Below are 24,987 nucleotides of genomic sequence, written 5' to 3' on the forward strand. Positions count from 1 at the left end.
TTGCTCCCCAAATAAATACTCTTTTTATATCAATGCCCAAGTCACTTTACAAATCTTGTTATCTCACTAGTGTTTTTAATACAGAGAACAGTGTTTCAGCCTCCATCATGGTAAGTTTCAGTCAGTACCATATGGATGTCAAATGATATAAAAATTCTGTATGTTTCAATATGGTAAGCATTAGCCAAATACGGACATTTAAATTTTATTAGTTAATTAAAATTAAATATAATTAAAAATTCATTTCCTCGGTCACACATTTCAAGTGTTCAATAGCCACATGTTGACTAGTGACTACCCTACTAAACAGTGCTGCTGTAGAATAATTCTTCCATCATGGCAAAATGTTTTATCATATAGTACTACCACAGAATTTGGAAAAGAAAACTCCTAGCTCCTAACAGTGGACCATTAAACTCTGAGGTAGATCTGGGCATTGCTGCTTCCCACCATCCTTCCCATCAAAAAGATTTGTTCTGTCCACATGTGGGCCAGGGAGCCTGAACTGCTTATGGTCCCCCACCCTCCCAGAAATCTGACTCAGGGAGCAGAGAATGGGGCTAAGGCAAGGTCTGCTGCACTGGGACTGCACAGAAGCCAGTTTCTCCTCTTCACTCCATCTGAAGAACAGTGTCACTTCTGTTAAGTTCTCTTTCGTGCTTTCAGAAAATGGAAAGCTAAGTCCCTAGGTTAGTCCTTCCTACTTATACTCCATGACAGATAAAGAGAAGCTGATAAATTGCATTAGCTGAGAAGAACGTACATAATGTTATTAGCTCTGAACAGACTCCCTGATGCATTTTGTGGCTCTGAGATACTCTGGTAGTGTTCATTCCAGTGGTAAACACCATGCTATTGTCTGAACTTTGTGACTTTTGGAATTGCATTGACAAACCATAGGTCTTAAATGGGACAGTGCAATAATTTTCCTAGATCTCTTTGGGTATATATTGCCGTTTACATTGACTTTTGAGTAAAGATATTTAAATTCAAGTGACCTCTATTTTGGGGCTTCCCTGGTAGCTCAGCAATAAACAATCTGCCTGCCAATGCAGAAGCCACAAGTTCAATCCCTGGGTCAGGAAGATCCCTTGGAGGAGGAAATGACTTCTACCATAACCTTTAGAGTCATAAATCAACCACTTCAGTCTAGGAAATGTCAGGCTAACTTCCCTGTTGGCATTCTAATTCTGCAAAACTACATGGTGCTTATCTTACTAGAGTTTCCTTTAGTGGAGTAGATTGGCAATGATGATTGAGTTAGTACTTTTTCAAAGAAACATGTAGATAGCCCCCATCCCTTGCTAAAAGCAGAACCACTTTTTTTTTTAAATTACATTAGCCAAAAACTAAAAAACATCCAAACATTTCTGGTAAATCCCAAAACCCTGCTGTGATGAGTGAAATCCCATATGTAAATATAAATGAATCATCCTGCGGTTTAAACTCACGTGTTCCCAAACAACTTTGTGTTTATTTCAGCTTAACCAACATGACATTTAGATGCTATTATTAAGATAGTTAAAGACAGTATAAAATTGAAGAATGGGAACCTTACTGTTAGTAAAATAATTCTTTTGTTGAAAATCCCAATCACTCTTATTTCCTTGTGTTTTGTTTCACATGTATGTGTATTTTTTGGGGGGACTCTCATCCTAGTTCTTTCTATTCTCACAATTCCATATCTGTCAAGTACTCTGGAAAATTATTTAAAATCCAGATTTAGAAGCCTTTGTTGATTTACCAAGTTAAATTTTGATTAAACTCTTAGTTTGGCTAAGGCAAAGACGCTTGTTCCATGAATGAAAAGCTATGACCAACCTAGACAGCATATTAATAAGCAGAGACATTACTCTGCCAGCAAAGGTCCATCTAGTCAAGGCTATGGTTTTTCCAGTAGCCATGTGTGGATGTGAGAACTGGACTATAAAGAAAGCTGAGCGCCGAAGAATTGATGGTTTTGAACTGTGGTGTTGGAGAAGACTCTTGAGAGTCCCTTAGACTGCAAGGAGATCCAACCAGTCCATCCTAAAGGAAATCAGTCCTGGATATTCACTGGAAGGACTGATGCTAAAGCTGAATCTACAATACTTTGGCCAGCTGATGCGAAGAACTGACTCACTGGAGGAGACTCTGATGCTGGGAAAGATTGAGGCAGGAGAAGAAGGGGACAACAGAGGATGAGATGGTTGTATGGCATCACTGACTCAATGGATATGAGTTTGAATAAGCTTTCTGACTTCAAGATATGTTATAATTTTTACCTCAGATGAATAAAGGAGAAAACTGAGTGTCAACTACAAATTGGCACTTTCCAAGAGCATTGTCAACGACTGAACAACAAAGGCACTTGCCATCTGCCTCCCTGGAGACTGAACCCCATGCTGCTATAGCTGTTGACCTTCAACAACCCCTGAGGGAGTTCAGGTGGACTATGGCACTCTGTGCTCCAGGGAATCTGGTGGGACAGGTCTTAAGATAGTTGGATGTTTTTAGAAACAGATTTTATGATCTCTATCCTTGCATCTCCTCGTATCTAGAGAAGCACTAAATCCCTTCGTGGTGACATCAAATCCTCATAACTAACAAACAAACAAAAAACCTTTTGTAAAATAAGTGCTTAATGATACTGAACTCCCCCTTCGCCAAAAACGTATATGTTGACCTTCCCCCACTGCCGCTTTGGAGCGGTCTCTGAGAGCTATTTGAGATGCTGCCTCTCAGGCTGCAGTCCTCATTTTACCCCAAATAAAATTTAACTTGCAACTCTCAAGTTGTGCATCTTTTTTGGTCAACATAAGTTTGTGATTTCTAATTTAAGAAGATCATCAGGGGAAATGTTAAGAAACATGCTAAGCAAAAAAATAATTCACATGCACATTCATAAATTCCCTCACAGTTTCTCTCTTTAGAAAAACGGAGCAATGAAAATGTGATCTGAAGAACTGGTGCTTTTTAAAAAACAGATTGTGACAGAGAACCAGGCTGAGCTCCTTGTGCTATTAGAGGGGTGAAATGGGAGGAGGGGGTGGGAAGGAGGGATAGGAGGGAGGAGATATATGTATAGTTATCACTGATTCATGCTGTTGTACGGCAGAAACCAACACAACATTGTAAAGCAATTATCCTCCAATTAAAAATAATCTTCTTTTAAAAAAGCAGATTGTGAATGGTCAACTACAAGACTGAATGAATTACTCATCAAGATTTATGGCTGATACTCGAGAGGCCCCAGAATTGTATGGAGCATATAATGCTTTGGATTTTCCACCTTGAGAACATCAGTTCTTCTTTTATTTGTAATCTCCTGCTTGGATTGGAGTTATTCAGAATGAAATCCAACTCAGCTAAAAGAGGGTAGCTCAGTACCTTTCTTAGAATGAAGTTACTCTGAATTTCTTTTCTCTAGTCCTTCATGCGGGGCCCACAGTTAACGTAAACATGGGAGAAAGAAGGACCTAAGTGTTGGTAATATGATAAAGAAATCAATAGCACCCTAGGCTAATAACAAGCATCCTATCAACCAGAATGCAATATGGCCAGAACAATATGTCTGCCTCCTATAACAAAACACTGAAAAATCACAATTTCTTTCTGTTACTGTTGTGATAACAGGTGATGTTTCTGTAAGTTGTATCCCAGGGATAAAATTAAGCCATCAGACAAAAGTATGACTACAGATAATAAAATCCTCATTCAGTGACTGACTCTGAGTTCTTCAAATATGTCTCAATGGTCAGATCAGATTCTTTCCACTTTCACACGACATGAAATCCTCTTCCAGTGTAGAGAGCTCGTCTCAGCTGCAATAAAGTTAATTCCAATCGGAAAAATGACTGTGAAACTGCCTCTCCTTCAATACTCTGATTGTGAGTACTCTTTTCAACTTTTGACCATGAATATGAAAAATTATAGATTCTAGACCTAAATAGGTCACCAACTTCTTCTATTCTTCAAAAAAATTATTTAATCTTTCTGGACCTCAGATTTCTGATCTTTGAAGTGAGGATAATATTTTAAACTGCTTCTGGTTCTACCTTTTATTATCTTCTACTTACATTTAATCTGTATTATTAAACAGCATCTTTCTCTGCTTTAAGAAGACTAAAAACTCCCCCCAAAGAAGTAATGATTCGCAACTAAATTATATAAATTTTGAAGCACCTAAATGACCTGCCTCTTGAGAAACCTGTATGCAGGTCAGAAAGCAACAATTAGAACTGGACATGGAACAACAGGCTGGTTCCAAATAGGAAACGGAGTACGTCAAGGCTGTATATTGTCACCCTGCATATTTAACTTATATTCAGAGTACATCACGAGAAACGCTGGGCTGGAAGAAGCACAAGCCGGAATCAAGATTGCCGGGAGAAACATCAATAACCTCAGATATGCAGATAACACCACCCTTTTGGCAGAAAGTGAAGAAGAACTAAAGAGCCTCTTGATGAAAGTGAGAAAGGAGAGTGAAAAAGTTGGCTTAAAGCTCAACGTTCAGAAAACTAAGATCATGGCATCTGCTCCCAACACTTCATGGGAAATAGATGGGGAAACAGTGGAAACAATGTTAGACTTTATTTTGGGGGGCTCCAAAATCACTGCAGATGGTGATTGCAGCCATGAAATTAAAAAACGCTTACTCCTTGGAAGGAAAGCTATGACCAAACTAGATAGCATATTAAAAAGCAGACATTACTTTGCCAACAAAGGTCTGTCTAGTCAAGGCTGTGGTTTTTCCAGTAGTCATGTATGGATGTGAGAGTTGGACTATGAAGAAAGCTGAGCACCGAAGAATTGATGCTTTTGAACTGTGGTGTTGGAGAAGACTCTTGGAAGTCCCTTGGACTGCAAGGAGATCCAACCAGTCCATCCTAAAGGAGATCAGCCCTGGGTGTTCATTGGAAGGATTGATGCTGAAGCTGAAACTCCAATACTTTGGCCACCTCATGCAAAGAGTTGACTCATTGGAAAAGATCCTGATGCTGGGAAGGATTGGGGGCAGGAGGAGAAGGGGACAACAGAGTATGAGATGGTTGGATGGCATCACCGACTCAAAGGACATGAGTTTGGGTAAACTCCGGGAGTTGTTGATGGACAGGGAGGCCTGGCATGCTGCAGTTCATGGGTTTGCAGAGACTCAGACGCGACTGAGCGACTGAACTGAACTGAACTGAAATGAGTATCAGGCAGCATGTGAAAGTCCCATACAAGCATGATGATGGATCTCAGAGACCAATGACTTCACGATTGAGTTTCTTTTTAATCTGCCTCATCATGGCTGCTTCAGTTCCATTTCTCAGTTGTGTCTGCCTCTTTGCGACCCCATGGACTGCAGCATGCCAGGCTTCCCTGTCCATCACCAACTTGCGGAGCTTACTCAAACTCATTTCCATCCAGTCAGTGATGCCATGAAACCATCTCATCCTCTGTCGTCCCCTTCTCCTCCTGCCCTCAATTTTTCCCAGCATCAGGGTGTTTTCAAATGTGTCAACTCTTCACATCAAGTGGCCAAAGTATTGGAGTTTCAGCTTCAGCATCAGTCCTTCCAATGAATATTCAGGACTAAATTCCTCTAGGATGGACTGACTGGATCTCCTTGCAGTCCAAGGGACTCTCAAGAGTCTTCTCCAACACCACAGTTCAAAAGCATCAATTCTTCTGCGCTCAGCTTTCTTTATAGTCCAACTCTCATATCCATACATGACTACTAGATAAACCATAGCTTTTACTGGATGGGCCTTTGTTGGCAAAGTAATGTCCCTGCTTTTCAATATACTGTCTAGGTTGGTTATAGCTTTTCTTCCAAGGAGCAAGTGTCTTTTAATTTCATGGCTGCAGTCACCATCTGCAGTGATTTTAGAGCCCCCAAAATGAAAAATAAACAAATAAAGTTTGTCACTGTTTCCATTTTTTCCCCATCTATTTGCCATGAAGTGATGGGACTGGATGCCATGATCTTAGTTTTCTGAATGTTGAGTTTTAAGCCAACTTTTTCACTCTCTTCTTTCACTTTCATCAAGAGGCGCTTTAGTTCTTCACTTTCTGCCATAAGTGTGGTGTCATCTGCATGTCTGAGGTTGTCGATATTTCTCCTGGCAATCTTGATTTCAGCTTGAGCTTCCTCCAGCCTGGCATTTCGCATGATGTATTCTGCATATAAATTAAATAGGCAGGGTGACAATATACAGCCTTGATATACCCCTTTCCCGATTTGGAACCAGTCTGTTGTACCATGTCCAGTTCTAACTGTTTCTTCTTGAAATGTTGCTTCTGCATACAGATTTCTCAGGAGGCAGGTCAGGTGGCCTGGTATTCCCATCTCTAGAAGAATTTTCCATTTTTACTGTGATCCACACAGTCAAAGGCTCTGGTGTAGTCAATAAAGCAGAAGCAGATGTTTTTCTGGAACTCTCTTGCTTTTTCAATGATCCAGCAGATGTTGGCAATTTGATCTCCGGTTCCTCTGCCTTTACTAAATCCAGCTTGAACATCTGGAAGTTCACAGTTCACATACTGTTGAAGCCTGGCTTGGAGAATTTTGAGCATTACTGTGCTAGCATGTGAGATAAGTGCAATTGTGCAGTAGTTTGAACTTTCTCTGGCATTGCCTTTCTTTGGGATTGAAATGAAAACTGACCTTTTCCAGTCCTGTGGCCACTGCTGAGTTTTCTATATTTGCTGGCATATGGAGTGCAGCACTTTCACAGCGTCATCTTTGAGGATCTGAAATAGCTCAACTGGAATTCCATTACCTCCACTAGCTTTATTCATAGTGATGCTTTCTAAGGCCCACTTGACTTTGCATTCCAGGATGTCTGGCTCTAGGTGAGCGATCACACCATCATGGTTATCTGGGTCATGAAGATCTTTTTTGTACAGTTCTTCTGTGTATTCTTGCCACCTTTTCTTAATATCTTCTGCTTCTGTTAGGTCCATACCATTGTTGTCCTTTATCGAGCCCATCTTTGCATGACATGTTCCCTTGGTATCTCTAATTTTCTTGAAGAGATCTCTCGTCTTTCCCATTCTACTGTTTTCCTCTATTTCTTTGCATTGATCACTAAGGAAGGCTTTCTTTTCTCTCCTTGATATTCTTTGGAACTCTGCATTCAAATGGGTATATCTTTCCTTTTCTCCTTTGCCTTAACATCTATTCTTTTCTCAGCTATTAAGTTCTAATGGTTAAGAATCCATCTGCAATCCAGGAGACCTGAGTTCAATCCCTGGGTTGGGTAGAGCCCCTGGAAAAGGAAATAGCAACCCACTCCAGTATTATTACCTAGAAATTCCCACAGACAAAGGAGCCTGACGGAATATAGTCCATGGGTCACAAAGAGTTGGACACAACTGAGAGAATAATACTTTGACAAGAGAAAGCAAGTCAAAGAAACAATTTCCAACATGGAGTCAGAATTGGCTTCTTCTCTGCAACAAACCCAACCCACAACCTGAAATAAATCCATTCAATATACAGCCTAAAGCCAAGCTGCCTACCTGAATAAAGTCTAGATGAGTGAACTCCAGCTGACCCACAGATTCTCGAGGTGGTAGTTGCCTGCAAATCAAGAAGAGACACCTCCGGATGAAGCCTACCAGGCTGATACTTTGATTTTGTACTTCTCATTTCCAGAGCTGTGAGAAATAAATGTCTGTTGTTTAAGCACTCAAAAAAAAAAAAAAAAGAAAGAAAGAAAGAAAAGAAAAAACACTATAAGGCACCCTTTTTTTAAATTGGTTTGTTATGCAGCATTATTATGACAATATCTGATCAACAAAGTGTGGTTTTGACACAATATATGGGCCTCCAAAATTTGGCCAGCAACTATTCTTCTGTGCCTTTAGTACAAATGATAAAAACATAAGTTTCCCAAAGCTCTTGACAGAAGCAATATGTTTTAACTCAGAAAGATAACAGGAACAAAATTAAGGAAAAGTCAAACTAAAAATTACTTCAGTGACAATGAGATGCCGTGGGGGTCAGAAGACCAGGAGTACGCAGCCTGGTACTACTAGTAAAGATCTTGTAATTTTAGCAAGTCAATATTTTTTTTTCTGAAAACCATTCCTTAGCTTATTCCTTTGTAAAGTGAGGTTAAGCCTTGTCTTCTATCTCACACTTTTTACACAAATAAATTCTAAATGGTCTACACTAAATCTCAAATCATAAAATCACATGACTTCTAGACGAAAACATAGGAAAACTTCTTTGTGACTTTTGGTTATACAAACATTTTAAAAATAAGATAAAAGCACAATCTATTAAAAATTTAATAAATTAAGCTTTACCAAAAAATGTTTGCTCCACAAAAGGTAATATTAAGAGAATGAAAAGACAGATCACACACCAGGAAAAAATAATCTGCAAATCACATTTCTGACAAAGTCCTTAAATCCAGAATACTCAAAGAACGCTCAAGTTCAACAAGAAAACAATCAACCAAACAAGAGAGTAGGCAAAAGATCTACACAGGTATTGGAATGGCCCAATATACACTTGAGAAGATGCTCAGCATCATTAATCACTAGAAAATGCAAATTAATTGTAAATTAAAACCACAGTGAGACATATATGTATTAGAATGGCTAAAAAAATCACTTGACAATAACAAGTGATAATGAGGATAAGGAGCAACTGGAATTCTCATGCACCCCTTTAAGGAATGAAAAATGATACAGCCACTTGGGAAAACAGCAACTTATTATAAAGTTAAACATACACTTAGCACTGACTCAGCCAGCCCATTTCATAAAACCTTATCTTCACACAATATCTGTTCACAAATGTTTACAGCTGTTTCATTAAAATCATCAAAAATTAGAAACACTCAGATGTTCTTCAATCAGATGTACTTATGGTACATCCATAAAACAAAACACTATTTAGTAACAAAAAGGAGCAAATTACTGATTTACTAAATAAATGGGAGAATCTCAAATGTGTTTTGCAAAGTGGAAAAGCCAGTTATCCTGTGGGAACTGGTTTACATATCCTGTGATTTTATTTATGTGACATTCTGGGAAAGGCAAAACTACAAGGACACAGAAAAGATCAATGGCTACCAGGGTTTAGAGGATAGCCAAAATGTTAACTATAAAGAGGTGGCAAAAGGTAATTTTTGAAATGATGAAACTGTTCTATTCCACAACTATGGTGGTGGATACATGATTATATACAATTTTCAAAATCCATGAAACCATATACCACAAAGAGATAATTTTATTGCATATCAATTAACAATTAAAAAAGAATTTAAAAATTAAATAATTTTTAAGTTATGTTAGGTTAGATGACCTTTGATATCCCTTTCAAATGTAAATGTTAATGACATTTGCACACCATTTTCTTTAACTTTTCTCTTTTGTAAGCTGATACTTTTACCATAAGAGAAAAGCATCATTTCAGTCTACTATGTCTTCTTTGCACAGCCATAATGAAACATCTTCTGCAATACTCTGGAACACTGCTTCGAGTCTTACACTTTCTCTTTCTAAAGAGCAGGCTACAGAACAATCTGCCAATCCATGTTTAGGACAGTGTTTGAATCGAGCACATATGAATTTCAGTTAAAGAATGGCCCTGAATTGGGCATGTGACAAAGAACCTGTGTAGCCAGTGGCAGTCTGTCTGTCTTAAGAGTTCAAGTGTCTTCACAAGGACAGCCTCTTTCAGTTTAAGGGAAACTGGTAAAGCCTATTTCTTGCAGAGAGCATGGGCCTTAGGTATGACATTAAGACTTAAAGCAAAGGCTTTGTTTTTACCTCCTGATCTACACTCCTCTGGCAGCCGGCTTCAAAACTGGCCCCAATGATTCCTGACTCCTGGTATTTGTACTTTTGTTTAGTCCCTTTCTATATTGTACCAGGGTCAGTCTCTGTGACCTATAGCATTTGAGAGAAGTGATGGTATGAACTTCCAATATCAAGTTGTAAAAAACTGCAGCTTCTTATCTGTGTGTACACTCACTGCCCTTGGATCGCTCTCTCTAGGGGAAGTTTGTCTTAAGCAGTCCTATGGTGAGGCTCATGTACCAAGGAACTGAATGAAGCCTCCTAGCAACAACTACATGAGTAATATTGGTGGATCTTCCCCCAGTTGTGCCTTCATATGAAACCACAGTCCTACTGACAATAGAACTGCAACTTCTTGAGTAAGCTTAAGCCAGTATCACCCATTTAAGTGGTTTCCAGATTACTGACTCACAAAAATAACAAGATAATAATTTTTCATTGGGGGATATTTATTATGCAACAATACACGACTAATACAGTAATATATACCCACACACTCATACTTAAACAAGAGGTTCTGGGTTGTTGGCCTTGCCAAGCTCTTTCACCTCAGTGAACTCTTCTAAGAATTCATGCCACTTGGCAACTTTTAGCCATGGTTTTGTTTGATCAATTTTAGCTCTTTATCATTATTGAAGATATGGATATTCATTTTTTTAATTACTCAGTGTTCTGCATTGATGGAAGGATTTAATAGTTTGTGCATCTGCTTTTAATTTTTTTTGCATTTTTAACACATTTTAACATATCTATATCACCACATGTGGCAGATTAAAGATGGCCACAGGCTTTTTGAAACTTCTCCCTTCTAGACATGGTGTCTATTTCTCCTCTCCTATTACTTCTCATTTTTTTTTAATTGAGCATCAAATCAATCATTTCCTTAAGATGGACCAATTCTAACACAATTTAGTGAAACTAGTTCACTTACCTACATATATATATCTAAAGGATATAATAAATCTACTTTTTCTCAATCTAATAAAAAGCAAAACTTCACATATTTTGAATCAGAGGGGGAGATCTTGTATAAAGAAGTTAAAATAAAAGTCAATGAATAAGAAAAAAAGGCAATAAAATATACCAATGCTTACTCTATTACAATTAAAATTGGGTCACCTAGAACACTCAAATGTTTGAATTTCTACACCACATGGCACTGGAGTGTGTAAATGTTTTTATCAAAAAATTATCCTAATTAAAAAAAAAGGAATATAGAAGTTGAAGACTTCCTTAAATTCCAGTGTCTCTAACCAATTAGAGAACATTTGCCTAATTGGATCAAACAAGTCCTCAGCTACTACTAACACAAATGAATATATGAATTTAAGTCAATATTTTTATAAAAAGATATACAGTTAAAGCTAAGACAAAGGCTATTACAGAAAACTTTCTATTTCCATAAAAGCCGAAGTTAATGTTTTTTTTGGAATGCTATTTAGAGGGCACAGAGAAAAGACGTCATGTCTTCAGTTCAAAGTCTGCAAAGGAAAACAAGTTTCTGATCTGTCTCTTAGGACTGGTGATAGTGGGAATCAAGGGTCACCTGATAAACTAGTTAAGGCAGAAGAGTGAATTCAGTCTTGCTACTGTCTTAAGAACTGCATAACACAGTCCAGCTTTAGAAATAAAGTCTCAGGGTATCTTGCAACATGAATGTTTCCAGAGAACTGATCTTTATCATATTTCTACACAGGAATCAGGTTTTAACAGAGTTTTCTTAAAAGAGTTTTCTTCAGTCCCTCCAAAGAAATTAAAAATGAATCTGCCCTTGTGACACAAAAAGCATTCAAGACTCTGCCTCCAAGATTTTGAGACTCTACTCAACTTCCTACCTCCGGATAAAACCAGCTGGATGAATATTTGATCATGGGCCTCCGCATGTACAACATGCAGAACCAGGAACACATGTAGATTCCCTGCAGTCATTAGCCTCTTGATTTCCCAGAACATTTGGCTGAACTAGAGACCCATAAATGGTAAAGGGTGAGTCTGGGCTTCTAACCAATTTTCTGCTTCTCTGTCCACTGTTTTCCATCTGACTCTTTAAGCATTTACTTCCCTATTGATAACAGAAATATCCACCAGGACACTACCAGCCTGCGCTTGAGGTGCTTGTCTTCTTGAGGTGCCTGTCTCCGCATTTGGAGACAATAAGAGTATATTGTTAAGGTCCAGATCAAGGCAACCACATTGAAAGAGACCTCAAGCCTGAAAATCATTAAACTTCAGCTCCACTCCAGCCTTTTCCATTAGCCGAGGACAAGTTACTTGACTCCTGTGGGCTTCAACACAGTCACTGGGCTTCAACACAGTCATTCTGAAGACTTTGAAATAAATCACGCTTTTTACCTTTATGGACTTGGGGAGGTAGTATTGATGGGAGAGAAACTGCAAACACCTGGAAATACAGTAGAACTTTAATTTGCTCTTTTTTTGCTGAGACACTTTTATCAGATTTGTTTTTAATTGGAGGAAAATAGCTTTACAATGTGTTGGTTTCTGCCATGCAACAATACTCATCAGTCATAATTATACATGGTTTGTGACTTAAAATTGAAAACCACTGGACTAAATACTTTTATTCTATAAACATAAATTTAACATGCTCAAGGCATTGAGTCAGGCAAGGTGGAAAATACAAAATGAGTGGGACAAGTAACCAAATCATCAAAATCAAATGTACAACACAACAGTGCCACAGAGAAGAAAGACTGTCATTAAATATCTAAGGAAGTGAGAGATTACAGCTGTTTGGAGGCAGAAAAGTGGGAATTAGAGAAAATAATTCAGGTTTGTGCATATTAAGGGAGCAAAGCATTTCAAGTTGAGGGCATAACTAAAGCTAAACACAGCAGCCAAGAAAAAAAAAATCTGTGGTATGTGAGGCAGCAGCAGGCAATCAGATACATTTGGCTAGATCAGTTCCAAAAGCATCGGATCAAAGGTATAAAGCAGAAAGCCAAACAATGACAGAATCTAAAAAATAAAATGACACTTGCACATGAAAATGAAAATGGGATCCTGGCTAACACTTATACTAAGTCTACTGCAGTACTTGGCTTTCCCAGTGGGAATATGGGCTTAGCTTCTACTAATGGAGAACATCTCACACCTGAACATATCACACCTTAATATCTATTCTCCTTTGTACAAAAATGCAAATCATGATACTAACTAGATCATGGAAGGATACTTGTTTGCAATATGAGAGCTGAAAAAAGAAGGCAGAGCATTATTTTGTTTAACTCCAATTGGAAATGTGTACAATTTGGAATTTTTGTCCCTTTGTACATGGTGGTGAATGACTGAAACATCGCCCCATGTATTGGTTTGGGATTACAGATCAATTTAAGAGTGGATGAATTTACAACTGTGAAATACATGAATAATGAGGGCTGACTGTGATTATGTATGTATGTATGTGTATATATATTTTTACATATATACCTTTATTTCAATTTAACAGAGTTACTAAATTAAAACAGTTGTGTATTATAAATGATTGTTATTTGATTTTCTTCTAAATACCTTCATTACCATTGTGACACTGTTGTGTTATCCACCAACCTCCTAGACACAGAAATATTTTGTAAGCAGATAGAAACAGGTCTGTCTCTCAGGGACAGACTCTTTGTTAACCAGCTCAGGGCAGATGAGTAAATTTGATATACTCCTTTATGAACAAACACTGGAGAAGGAAATGGCAAACCACTCCAGTATTCTTGCCTGGAGAATCCCATGGATGGAGGAGCCTGGCAGGCTACAGTCCACGGGGTCGCAAAGAGTCGGACACGACTGAGCGACTTTCCTTTCCTTTATGAACAAACTAATAAGGGAACAAGGCATTATAATCCTCTAGCCAACACATTATTTTCCTATTAGCCATTCTAAATAGGAGACCAAAAAATACTGTGAAAGTGGTTTGGTAAGGATGGAACTAGAGAATGCTAGTTATTTGACTGTTTACATGTATCAAGCCAAAGAAGCCAGGCCTTAAGTGCGATGAAAAATTAATTACTGAAGACTCTTGAGAGTCCCTTAGACAGCAAGGAGATGCAACCAGTCCATCCTAAAGGAAAGCACTCCTGAATATTCTTTGGAAGGCCTGATACTAAAGCTGAAACTCCAATACTTTGGCCACCTGATGCAAAGAGCTGACTCATTGGAAAAGACCCTGATGCTGGGAAATTGAAGACGGGAGGAGAAGGGGACTACAGAAGATGAGATGGCTGGATGGAATCACTGACTCAACGGACATGAGTTTGAGTAAACTCTGGGAGTTGTTGATGGACAGGGAAGCCTGGCGTGCTGCAGTCCACGGAGCTGCAAAGAGTCGGACATGACTGGGCGACTGAACTGAACTGAACTGAAATTAATGTAAAAGAATATGCTTTGGGTAAAGTTACCGAAGCACTTGCTTGACTATGAGCCTGGATTTTTTAGTTAGCATAGAGTGAATAGTATTTTTCCAGCAATGTCTTAAGAAGGCTTGTTTTCAAGTGACACTCACATCTCCAGTTTTATAAACTGAACTTTTTCCTAGAGAACATCCACAGAGAAAAATAAAATCATTTTCCTGCTTTACTCAAGGGAGAAAATATTGTAACCCACATGCAGAAAAGTATAACTAAGTTCAGGCAGAGATGAATAGACAGAATTGGAGTCAAGATACTGGATTTAGGTACTGATTATTGTCCATTAGGTCCAGACTTCTACTTGGAGATAGGTACCATTCAGAGTGAGTCTCCATTACTTATCCTTCTCACCTAGATCCACTAGTCTTATCATGAAAGCACACCTCAATATATGCACATTTCTCTCTACTCCTTACTCTTGGTACTCCAGCCACATTGAATTCCTTTATTCCTTGAATGATACAAGCCCTCTCCTTCTCATCATTCCCTCTACTTGAAAAGAGCATCTTTTAACTCCTCAACGGATGACTGATCAGCCTTCATCAGGCCCCAACTTAAATTTCTCCCCTTCAGTGAGATGTCTCTTGTTTGTGTCCACCCAATCCTAGATGGCCTGTGCTAGGTCCTCTCTCTTCACTTTCTTCCTATATTTATACAGGCTATAGTAGTCTTGCTTACTTCCTTGTTCGCATGTTTGTGATCTAGCTCCATCCTCTGGCATACAAGCATCATGAAGATTAGATACATATTCCCGCATTCACCACTGTGATCCCCAACATATAAAAAAGTGTTTGCTTCAAATTAGATACTTGATGTTTGTTGAATATATAAATATAAATCTACCTAAGTCGCTTATTTTTCTTAACAATCATAGAAAATAAATGAGTGAAATCCTAGTTTTATAATTAATTACAAGATTTCAAACTGTTGGATGTTTTCTGTGGCTTTACAAGTTAAGGCCAGGCAAGTTCAGCACATAATCCTAATCATGACAGTAAGTCTGGGAAGTAGGTTGCTGAAAACCAACTCTCCAAAGTTATTTTTCTTGCTGACAAATTTTCAACAGATATAAAATCTTATTTGATTTCTAAACCTAGGTACAATAAAAATACGTTAAAAATAACTTGATATAATGAACTTTTTGTAAGTTAACTAAATCTTAGAAAAAGATTATGTTTCAGTGGAAGTTGAGTTTTAGTGCTAATTGTTTTTGAGGTTTTGTATCTACTGAGGTCTTGTACTTATTGCCTACTTCCTGTAATTCTCCTTATTGCTATGTTGCATTATTGTAAAGTTAAATTAATAAAAGGACATTCTAAGTTTGCCTCTGTGGCTTATCTATCTTTGCATGAAGATCAGATACCCCATGACCCACAACTAGGCTATCATTCATACTGAAAATGACATCATTTAAAAGACCCTCTCTTTATTCTGGATGAAAGGACCTTGATCAGGTACTCTTCACTATGGCATGCTCAATAAAACTGAAGGAAACTGATTCTTGAATTCACATTTCCCACTTAACAAGGGCCTCTGCACCGAACAGGTCAATTAAAAAAAAAATTGCTGACCCCCAAGCAACACCCACACCAGGATAAGAAGACAGCAGTTGTAGACAATTGATCCCAGAATTCAGACCAAGACTGTAAGAATTATTCTACTAATTCAATAGAACTATTTAACAAAAGCCTACCTCCCTATCAGAATAGAAAGTTTGGGTTTACTTGTAACCATACAGTTGCCCACAATGTTCAGGATGAGAAGAAAATTGTCCAGTGAAGTAGTTACAGAGTATAACTACTCAGGCATCACTGCTTGCTTTAAGTCTGCTGATAAAAGCACAAGTACAATGTTTGTGTGACAATTCAGTATGTCTCATAAATTGTATAGCCTATGAAATATTTCCACAGTAGCATACCTCATAGAGCTTATTCACTATGTCTGATTAGTTTTCCCCCAAAGTGGGTAACTAAGCATACACACACACACACGTGAGTTCTAGCACCAAGGGACATGAACCCTTGGTGACCACACTGACATTAAAAGGTATCATCAATGCTTTCTATTGAAAGACTGCCAAATAAAACAGGAAGTGATAGAAAAAATTTTCACATTTTGAGGTATGAGGAAATCATTCTGGATTATACACCATCTGACTTAAACTTTATGATAACCAAAATGACCTGTTCTGTGGCCTGTCAAAAAAGCATTGCACATATGCTTTAACCATTAAGAAAAAGAATGCATTTAAAAAATAAAAATAGAGTAACTGATTCAGGCATCCAAAATAGAGCTCGGTGGCCATTGTGGACATAGCTGCAGATACGTTTCTGTATTACTAAGAACTTGAGTTTTCTGAACTGTATCAGACTCAAGGACATACTCAGCCATTAAAAAAAAAAAATCGCTTCTAGCAGCTGTCAAATCTCACCTTATGGTCCTAAGGTCTCCTCTTCTAACAATCAAATTTTTTCTAACTTTAGGAGTAATAACAAATGAGATAGTTCAAGCCGTACCCTCCCCACAGAAGGCACTATATTCTTTTGGCCAGAATAGTACTAGACAATAAAATTGCTTTTTACTAGACTTCAGCAGAAAAAGGAGACATATAAGCTGTGACCAATCGCCCCATTATGTATGTATTAATACCACATCAGAAGTTAAAATCTACTTAGACAGAACTAGGCAGCTGGTTACCTGACCACAACTCTCCCCAGAAGTGCCAGATACACGCTTGTTTTCAGGACTTTCTCCTGAATTCCCCAGAGAATAAAATCTATTTTCCAAGGTTTATTAAAGCGCAGGTTATCATTGTTCTTCCTACTTCTAATTGGGCACCTGATTACAGAATGTCCTTTTAGTTGTTGCATCAAAACAGTGTACCAAGGGACTGAGATCTTAATCATGTAAAATTCAGATCCCAAACCTGGAACTCAGGAATATTTGTGACATGATGTACAGAATTTCCATGCAGCAAACTGAGACAGAACTATGCCCTGTTTCAGCAGGAAGCAGCCAGAGTGGTCATCACCTCTTCCCCCAAAGATCGGAGGAAAATTAACACATGATTGGGAAATGAAGCTGAGTGCCCTTAAAACTGATTCCCTGCTGAGTTTATGATTAACTCCTCTATACAAGACTTTATTCCCTTTCCTGTCACCTCTGACTTCAATCCTCTGCTAACTGAACACTACTCAACCAGAGTCAGAGGACTAAAATCACTGTAGCCAATAACATCATTAAAGGAAAAATTTAGGTGGTTTCTCCAGGGCAAGAACTCACAGACCGCCATGGAAAACCATAGAAATCCTGACTCCTGAAACTACAGTTAAGAAATGTCACGTGATGGCAATTAATCCCAGACTCTTTGTTCATTCCCTTTTGAAAACCATTAAAGACCAGGCTTGTCTCCCTTGCTTGGTACTCTGCAATAAACCCTCACTTTGCTGTCAAGAGTTTGGCTCTCCATGCCAGGGGCACACAGCATCTTTTGCTTGGTTACTTGTAGTCAGAATATTCAATGTTCCATGTCAAAAAGCCTCAAAGGAGATTTTTATAGGCATCCATAAATCCTCTCAAGATCATAATAATTTAGGTTGAACCACATGACATAGGACTTCCAAAGGTAAAATCAGTCAAATATTGCAATTTCATATAATACACTTTAATAGGATCTGAGAAGTGGATGGGATCTTAAAAGTTACATGGTGCCATGAAACTTCTACTGAAAGCTAAAGCTTATCAGGCAAAAATAGTTTGCCAGAGTCACTAGTCAGCTTGTGGATAGACTTTGCTCTGAGAATCAGAGCTTCTGATGTTTGTCCCACTGCTTTCTGCTCATGGGTCATGCTTTGAATTCCTGAAAACTTTTTAAAAGTAAAATATTTTTTAAAACAAATGTTGTATTTTGGACAAGCTATGCTACTGATTTATTCAATATGTTTAGCTTGGAGATGGTTGGATGACAGTTCACCTATTTTTGCTTCAGTTCTTAATTAATAGGATATTATTTCACAATAAAGTGAGATTGTCATGTTGCTCCAGCTGGGGCTCACAGGCCCCCTGGGAAATTTATTTTGGAACAGCTAATCTTTGCAATAGACTCATCATTCTTTAACTAAGATTCACTGTGCCCAGGCACATAAGAAGTAGTTTCTGCTAATTGGCTGATGATACAGACACACACGTGACTCACTTCAAAGTCATTCACAATACTTTTTTCAGTAGTGATGTCTGCAGAGTATTCAGTTCCTTAGGGCATTTACACAATGGCACCTCAAACTGATACTTTTTCAATAATTTCTTTTATAAAGTTCTTTCAACGGGTTGGAAATCACTATATAATTCATGAAGACAGTCCCTTTTACAAATGTTAATGGGAATCTGGTTGTGCCTATGAACTAAACTTATATTAGACTCCGGGCTTGAGTCACACCACAGATCATCAGACACTCACAGCAGGATTCTCTGCATCAGCCCTGTGTTCTTGTGGCTTCACACAAGAATGGAAGACTGCAATTGCTACAAAGAAAATAAAACACTTAGTAACCTCCCATGCTATTTGACTACATGTTTATGGCAGCGTATTAGAAAGAAAATCTCCCTGCTTATGTCTATTACTATATCCGCTGACCTACAGCTCTCTAATGCTCGGTGTTTTAACTATCTAACGTTTAATACCTACCATTCTTTATGATACTCGACTTCACGTAAAACCCTTGTTAGGAATGTTTTGAGATGGCAGAAAATATGTCTAGGGTAACAATAAACAAGCATTCCCAATAGATAGTCTTGGACCAACAATTCTGCAGCAAGTCATAACATTCACAGTAAAAATAGTTTATAATAATTGTAAAGTCCAGAAGAAACTTTCCCCCAAATCTGGAGGCAGACATTAAATTTGCTTGATGTGCAACAGTAATGTTATTGTTAGTAGTTCTAAGGTATGTTAGTAGTTCTAAGGCATGTGTGTGGTTAATCATTAAAAGTGAATTTAAGGAAATGGACTACACATCACCTTTCAGAGCTACTGTCTCTACCAAGCAACCAAGATATCTTTGCTATTGGTGCCGTGGTTCATTCTCTAAGTTGTATCCAATTCTTTGTTACCCCATGGACTGTAGCATACCAGGCTTCCCTGTCCTCCACTATCTCCCAGAGTTTTCTCAAACTCATGTTCATTGAGCTGGTGATGCCATCCAACCATCTCATCCTCTGTTGCCTGCTTCTCCTCCTGCCCTCAGCCAGATACGTTTACCCAGTAAAAAAACAGAAATATCTGTTTTTCTGTTTTTTTCTTGCCTTTCTTCTTGATCTATATCTCATATGTTTTATTTGCACTTGATGGATTGGCAGAATTCTGAAGTATAAGTTGCTGACACTGCAATTCCATTCAGTCTTCCTACTTTGTAAATTCAAGGACTCAGATGAAAGAATGGTGATGGTGATAGAGCAAAACTGCAGTAATCTGCTCATTAACATGCCTGTATTGCCTCTCCTCCCTGTTTCATTTCCTCAGATACTTACAAGTGCTTCTTAGGACTACCCCACAAATAAATTACGTATATTCAAATCCTTTTGTCAGGGTCCACTTCAGGATAAATCCAAATGAAGACACATTATGTATTAGATATGACATTTTGTCAGTTATATGTGTTGTAAATATTTTCTGCAATTCTCTACCTTGATTTTTCAATTTAATATCTCCTGATTTACAGCTCTTGTTTCTAATGTAGGCAGGTTTATCAATCTTATCCATTAAGGACAGTGCTTTGTATTTTACTTAAGTATTTTCCAACACAAATTCATGAAAATAGTATCTCATATTCTAGAATTTTGGTTTACTTTTCATGTTGAGATTTAAATTTATCCATCTGTAATTTATTTTTGTATATTGTACAGGGCTTCTCAGGTGGCGCCGTGGTAAAGAATCTGCCTGCCAATGCAAGAGATGCAAGAGACGTGAGTCTGATCCCTGAGTCAGGGAGATTCTATGGAGGAGGACATGGCAACCCACTCCAGTATTGTTGCCTGGAAAATTCCATGGACAGAGGAGTCTGGCGGGCTACAGTCTATGGGGTCACAAAAGAGTCAGACATGACTGAGCACACACGCACACATGTACAAGGTATGAGGTAAGAAACAGACTGATCTGCATTTTTTCCCTTATGAATATCCAATTTTTTCAGGATCAGTTGTTAAGGCTGATCCTTTATGCCTGTGCCATAAATCAAATGTCCTTGTACACTGGTCTGTTTCTAAGCTTTCTATTCTATTCCACTGGCTTACTTGTCTATATTTGCAAGACTCTTGTTTCCCCTTACTCCTTTGATGCAGCAATATTTGGAATTTCAACCCAATGTAAATGAACTCACCAGGGTTTACTCCCACTTAGCAAACCTATACCCCAATTTATCTCTTATTAACCTCACTGTCAAAACCGCTATTGAGGCTTATTACGTCTGCCCATCACAAAATCAGGAATCATTCACAGGAGAAAAATATCCTTATGTGCAAATCCTTTATTCTCCCTGGCCTGGTGATTCTCATATCTTGTTAACATTTCAGTTACTTTAAATGAACTTTTAAAGATATTTTGACTAGCTTTTCCCACTGTCCTCAGTAGACAGACTGTTCCAAATTACCTAGTATGCCATTAGCAGAATCAGAAATAGTTTTTATATTGGGACTTATGTTTAAATGTTTATTTCACATTCTCTCCACTTTATATAGGGGAATATTTTTCTCCAAGCATTTTATGTGATATTTTTAATGTTTCAATATATTTTACAAAAATCAGCACTTCTACTTTTCTTTCTACATCCCCTACTCTCCATCTACTTTGCATCCAACATATGTTTTTATCAATATGTGTTTTTTTATATCCTTGATGATTTCTGTTGCACACAACGACTGTAGATTTTTAATAAGTGGTACTTGATTTATCAAAAATTAAAATGCTCAGTTCTTAATGGATTTTTTTAACCCAATACATGGATTATATCATTACATTTATAAATCTGGTGATTTCAACAATTTTTAAAGAAAGCTATTGCCATTGCTGGCTTGAAACTCAGCATTCAAAAAACTAAGATCATAGGGTCTGATTCCATCAATTCATGGCAAATAGGTGGGAAATGATGGAAACAGAGACAGACTTTATTTTCTTGGGCTCCAAAATCACTGCAGATGGTGACTGCAGCCATAAAACTAAAAGACTCTTGCTCCTTGGAAGAAAAGTATGACCAACCTAGAGAGCATATTAAAAAGCAGAGGTGTTACTTTGCCAACAAAGGTCCATCTAGTCAAAGATATGGTTTTTCTAGTAGTCATGTATGGATGTGAGAGTTGGACTATAAAGAAAGCTAGTGCCAAAGAATCGATGCTTTTGAACTGTGGCGTTGGAGAAGACTCTTGAGAGTCCCTTGGACTGCAAGGAGATTCAAACGGTCAATCCTAAAGGAAATCAGTCCTGAATATTCACTGGAAGGACTGATGTTGAAGCTGAAGCTCCAATACTTTGCCACCTGATATGAAGAACTGACTCACTGGAAAAGACCCTGATGCTGGGAAAGATTGAAGGCAGGAGGAGAAGGGGACAACAGAGGATGAGATGGTTGGAGGGCATCACTGATTTGATGGACTCAAGTTTGAGCAGGCTCCGGGAGTTGGTGATAGACAGGGAAGCCTGGAGTGCTGCAGTCCATGGGGTTGCAAAGAGCCAGACACGACTGAGTGACTGAACTGAACTATTGCCATTGACTAATTAAATTCCCCTTGACAGTTTTAAATTAACTTAATATATTCAATTTTATTTTTAAGGACTATCAATGAGGAGTCATCAAACAATACCTTTCCAATTTAATTCTCTTAAAATATAAGTATGAATTGAAATAACTAATGAATAGAATATTTTCAAACTTACTTAAAAATATCAATAAAATAACTCAATTTATTTCATTATCTCCATCTTTAATGTTAAACCTTCCCAGGACTGGGACTTCCCTGGTAATCCAGTGGTAAATAATCCACATTCCAATGTAGGGGACATGGATTCAGTTCCTATTCAGGGAACTAGGATCCCACTGCCAAAGGACAACTGAGCCCACAGCACCACAACAAAGAGCCTGCTCTGCAATGAAGACCGAGTGCAGTCAAAATAAAATTTAAAACAATTAAAATCTTCCCAGGACTAAATTCATTAGCTACTCAAAAAAGTGATCTTGAGCAATTTGGCCTTAAATGTAAATGTAGAGAAAATTTCTTACTTGATTAAAAGTTTTTCACAAAAAGATTTCGGGGCCTTAAATACAGAACACACACATGTTGCTTGATTTTTCTCGAGATTATGAGGAACAAACAAGCCTTACTCTATAGACACTACATCAACAAAGGTTCTCAAACCATGGCCTCCAGATAGGGTTGTCTTCAGCCCAATTATCATGGGTTCAATTTACAACTTAACTAATTCAGATCTTATTTCAGTCTCTAATCTTCCTCTCAGGTATTCTTCAATGGATTCAGCTAATCTACTTCTTCTCTAATATCGTACTGAATTATTTTCAAATTATATCCACACAGTAAGGTCACAGTGTGTATAGTCAAATGACATCCAATTTAATTCTCCAAATCTTTCATGAAATTATTGGACTACCCGTTTGTTTGACTAAGCTACAGAAAGGACAAGTTATATTTCTACTTTTATATTGCCTATTGATAATGTCTACATTCTACTCTGTCGCCATATTTAAATCATCCATATTTGTTTCATAGGACTTTAAACATTGAAAAACAATGATATTCCCATTATCATGACTGTGTAAATATTTACTACAGAACCCAGCAAAAGGTTATCCTTTGGGATAACCTTTTACTCTCCTTGTGTGAAATGTCACAATCTTTTGCCATGTAAAGATATTCCTAACATACTAGGAAGCCAGGGCTCTTTCCTTAAACTGTATTAGATCTGTAAAACCATATGATTCTTTTCTTGAAATCTGAACCATTTATTTCTCATGGAGCTTTTGATTTTCACCTAGAAACTAACTGGCTTTTTCTCCCCTTTGTGAGATATGAAGCAGAATGCCGTCCAGCTCTTTAGTTCATTTTTCCATTGCTGGGATCCATTCCATTCCTCTTGTTGAGGACATTCTTCTTGGAGTTAATTGACTTCCTGTTCTAATTTAGAAGAATTTCTTTCTTTTTTATTAGTTTTATTTTGAGAAAAATGCATAAAAGTATAAATCATAATATTAACAAAAATAAATACTGTACACTCAGAATTAATAACTGCCTGTCACATGTGCCTTATCATTCTTTTAATAAGTAGATTAAAGCATTCTAGATAAAGATAAAACCTCATTTATTTTCATTTCCTAGTCTCCTTCTTCTGTCTATCCTCACATACCTACAGCCACTGTCATGAATTCGGTGTCTGTATTTTTCCAGGGTTCATACTTCCCATACATAGGCATAAGCATTAACAATATAGAATACTATCTGAAAGTTATGTGTAGCTATTATAATGAAGGGTCAAATGTTTTAGTTTTTAATTTTGTGTTTTCCACAATCTGTTGCAGACCATGTCTGATCCCATGGTCAGGTGTCTGATATGCAGCTTAAGCCACAAACAATTCATTAGTGAGTTCAACAACACTAAAGGAGTCTCTAACTTTGATGTTTAATGAGGCAAATCCACTGAATGCAAACTTAGACGTTGTGGCAATATTGAACAGCCATAAATTTTTTAAAGCATTTCTGATTTTTTTGTAATGAGCCATAAGGAACAGTTCACAAATCCACACTGATTCTCAGAACACACTTTGAGTAGCAGTGTCTAGACGATGCTGTCTTTACATTAAATGATTTAATACCAACTATACAATTTAACAATTTGATTTATTTCACTGACCACTATGTGTTTTACCAAGTGCATACTCTTTAATTTATAGTTTTTTTTAATATCTGACATAATAGTATCAAGTATTGATGTACATTTAATTTGTTTCCAGTATTTTGCTTTAACAAGCAATATTATTACTCATTAAATATCTGAATGTCTAATGTGCCAGGTTTTGATGGAGGTCCTGTCCTTTTTAGATAAGGAAGTAAAAAAGGTCATCTCTCTCCTGCTAAGTGGGAAGAAGTTCTAATTTAGGCTGTATAGTTATGGAAGACCTTATAGTAGAATCAATGTTTGTACTAACATTGATGAAAGTAAACCAGTCTTATAGATTCAGAAAAGTACAGGTAGAAAAACTGCTGATACAAGCTCCTTATTCACATTTCCTATTATAAGGAATTTTTCATATAAATGCCTTGAAATGAAATTTCTGGGTCATATGGAATGCATATATATTATTTCCAAGGTCCTCTTATACTCTAAGTGTTTTTTTCCCCCTGAAATTACATTCCTATCCTGAGATTCTAATTTTTCCGCATTTTACACATTAAAAATTTTTGTCAATAGGATATGAAATGTTACCTTGTATAAAGTTAAATATTACGGATTATTCTAGGGTTTGAGTACTCTCTTGTTTTTGTGAGTAAGGGGAAACTATTAAAGGTGTCTCTTCTATAAATTGCCTTTTTGTTTTCTTATCCGTTTTTAGTTGCACTATTAGTCTTTGTCTTATTATTTAGAAAAGTGAAAGTAAAAGTCACTCAGTTGTGTCCAGCTCTTTGCAACCCCATGGACTATACAGTCCATGGAATTCTCCTGGCCAGAATATTGGAGTGGGTAGCCATTCCCATCTGCAGGGGAATCTTCCCAACCCAGGGA

The 24,987-nt window shown here is 37.5% G+C and overlaps 1 long non-coding RNA gene across 10 annotated transcripts in view; it reads right to left on the reverse strand.

Annotated features, from left to right (window-relative positions):
• LOC145516377 (uncharacterized) overlaps positions 1–24,987 on the reverse strand; it is a 523,613-nt gene that overhangs the window by 200,722 nt on the left and 297,904 nt on the right. For 4 of the 10 annotated variants that reach the window (XR_014061334.1, XR_014061331.1, XR_014061341.1 and 1 more), the window contains exon 3: positions 7,495–7,555. The exons of the other annotated variants lie outside the window; for them this stretch is intronic. This is a non-coding gene — a long non-coding RNA (uncharacterized LOC145516377). The remainder of the gene's footprint in view (positions 1–7,494; positions 7,556–24,987) is intronic. 10 annotated transcript variants of the gene reach the window in all.

Source organism: Giraffa tippelskirchi, chromosome 8, assembly GCF_054371585.1.
Source record: "Giraffa tippelskirchi isolate mGirTip1 chromosome 8, T2T-mGirTip1v1.2.pri, whole genome shotgun sequence".
Classification (NCBI taxonomy): domain Eukaryota; kingdom Metazoa; phylum Chordata; class Mammalia; order Artiodactyla; family Giraffidae; genus Giraffa; species Giraffa tippelskirchi.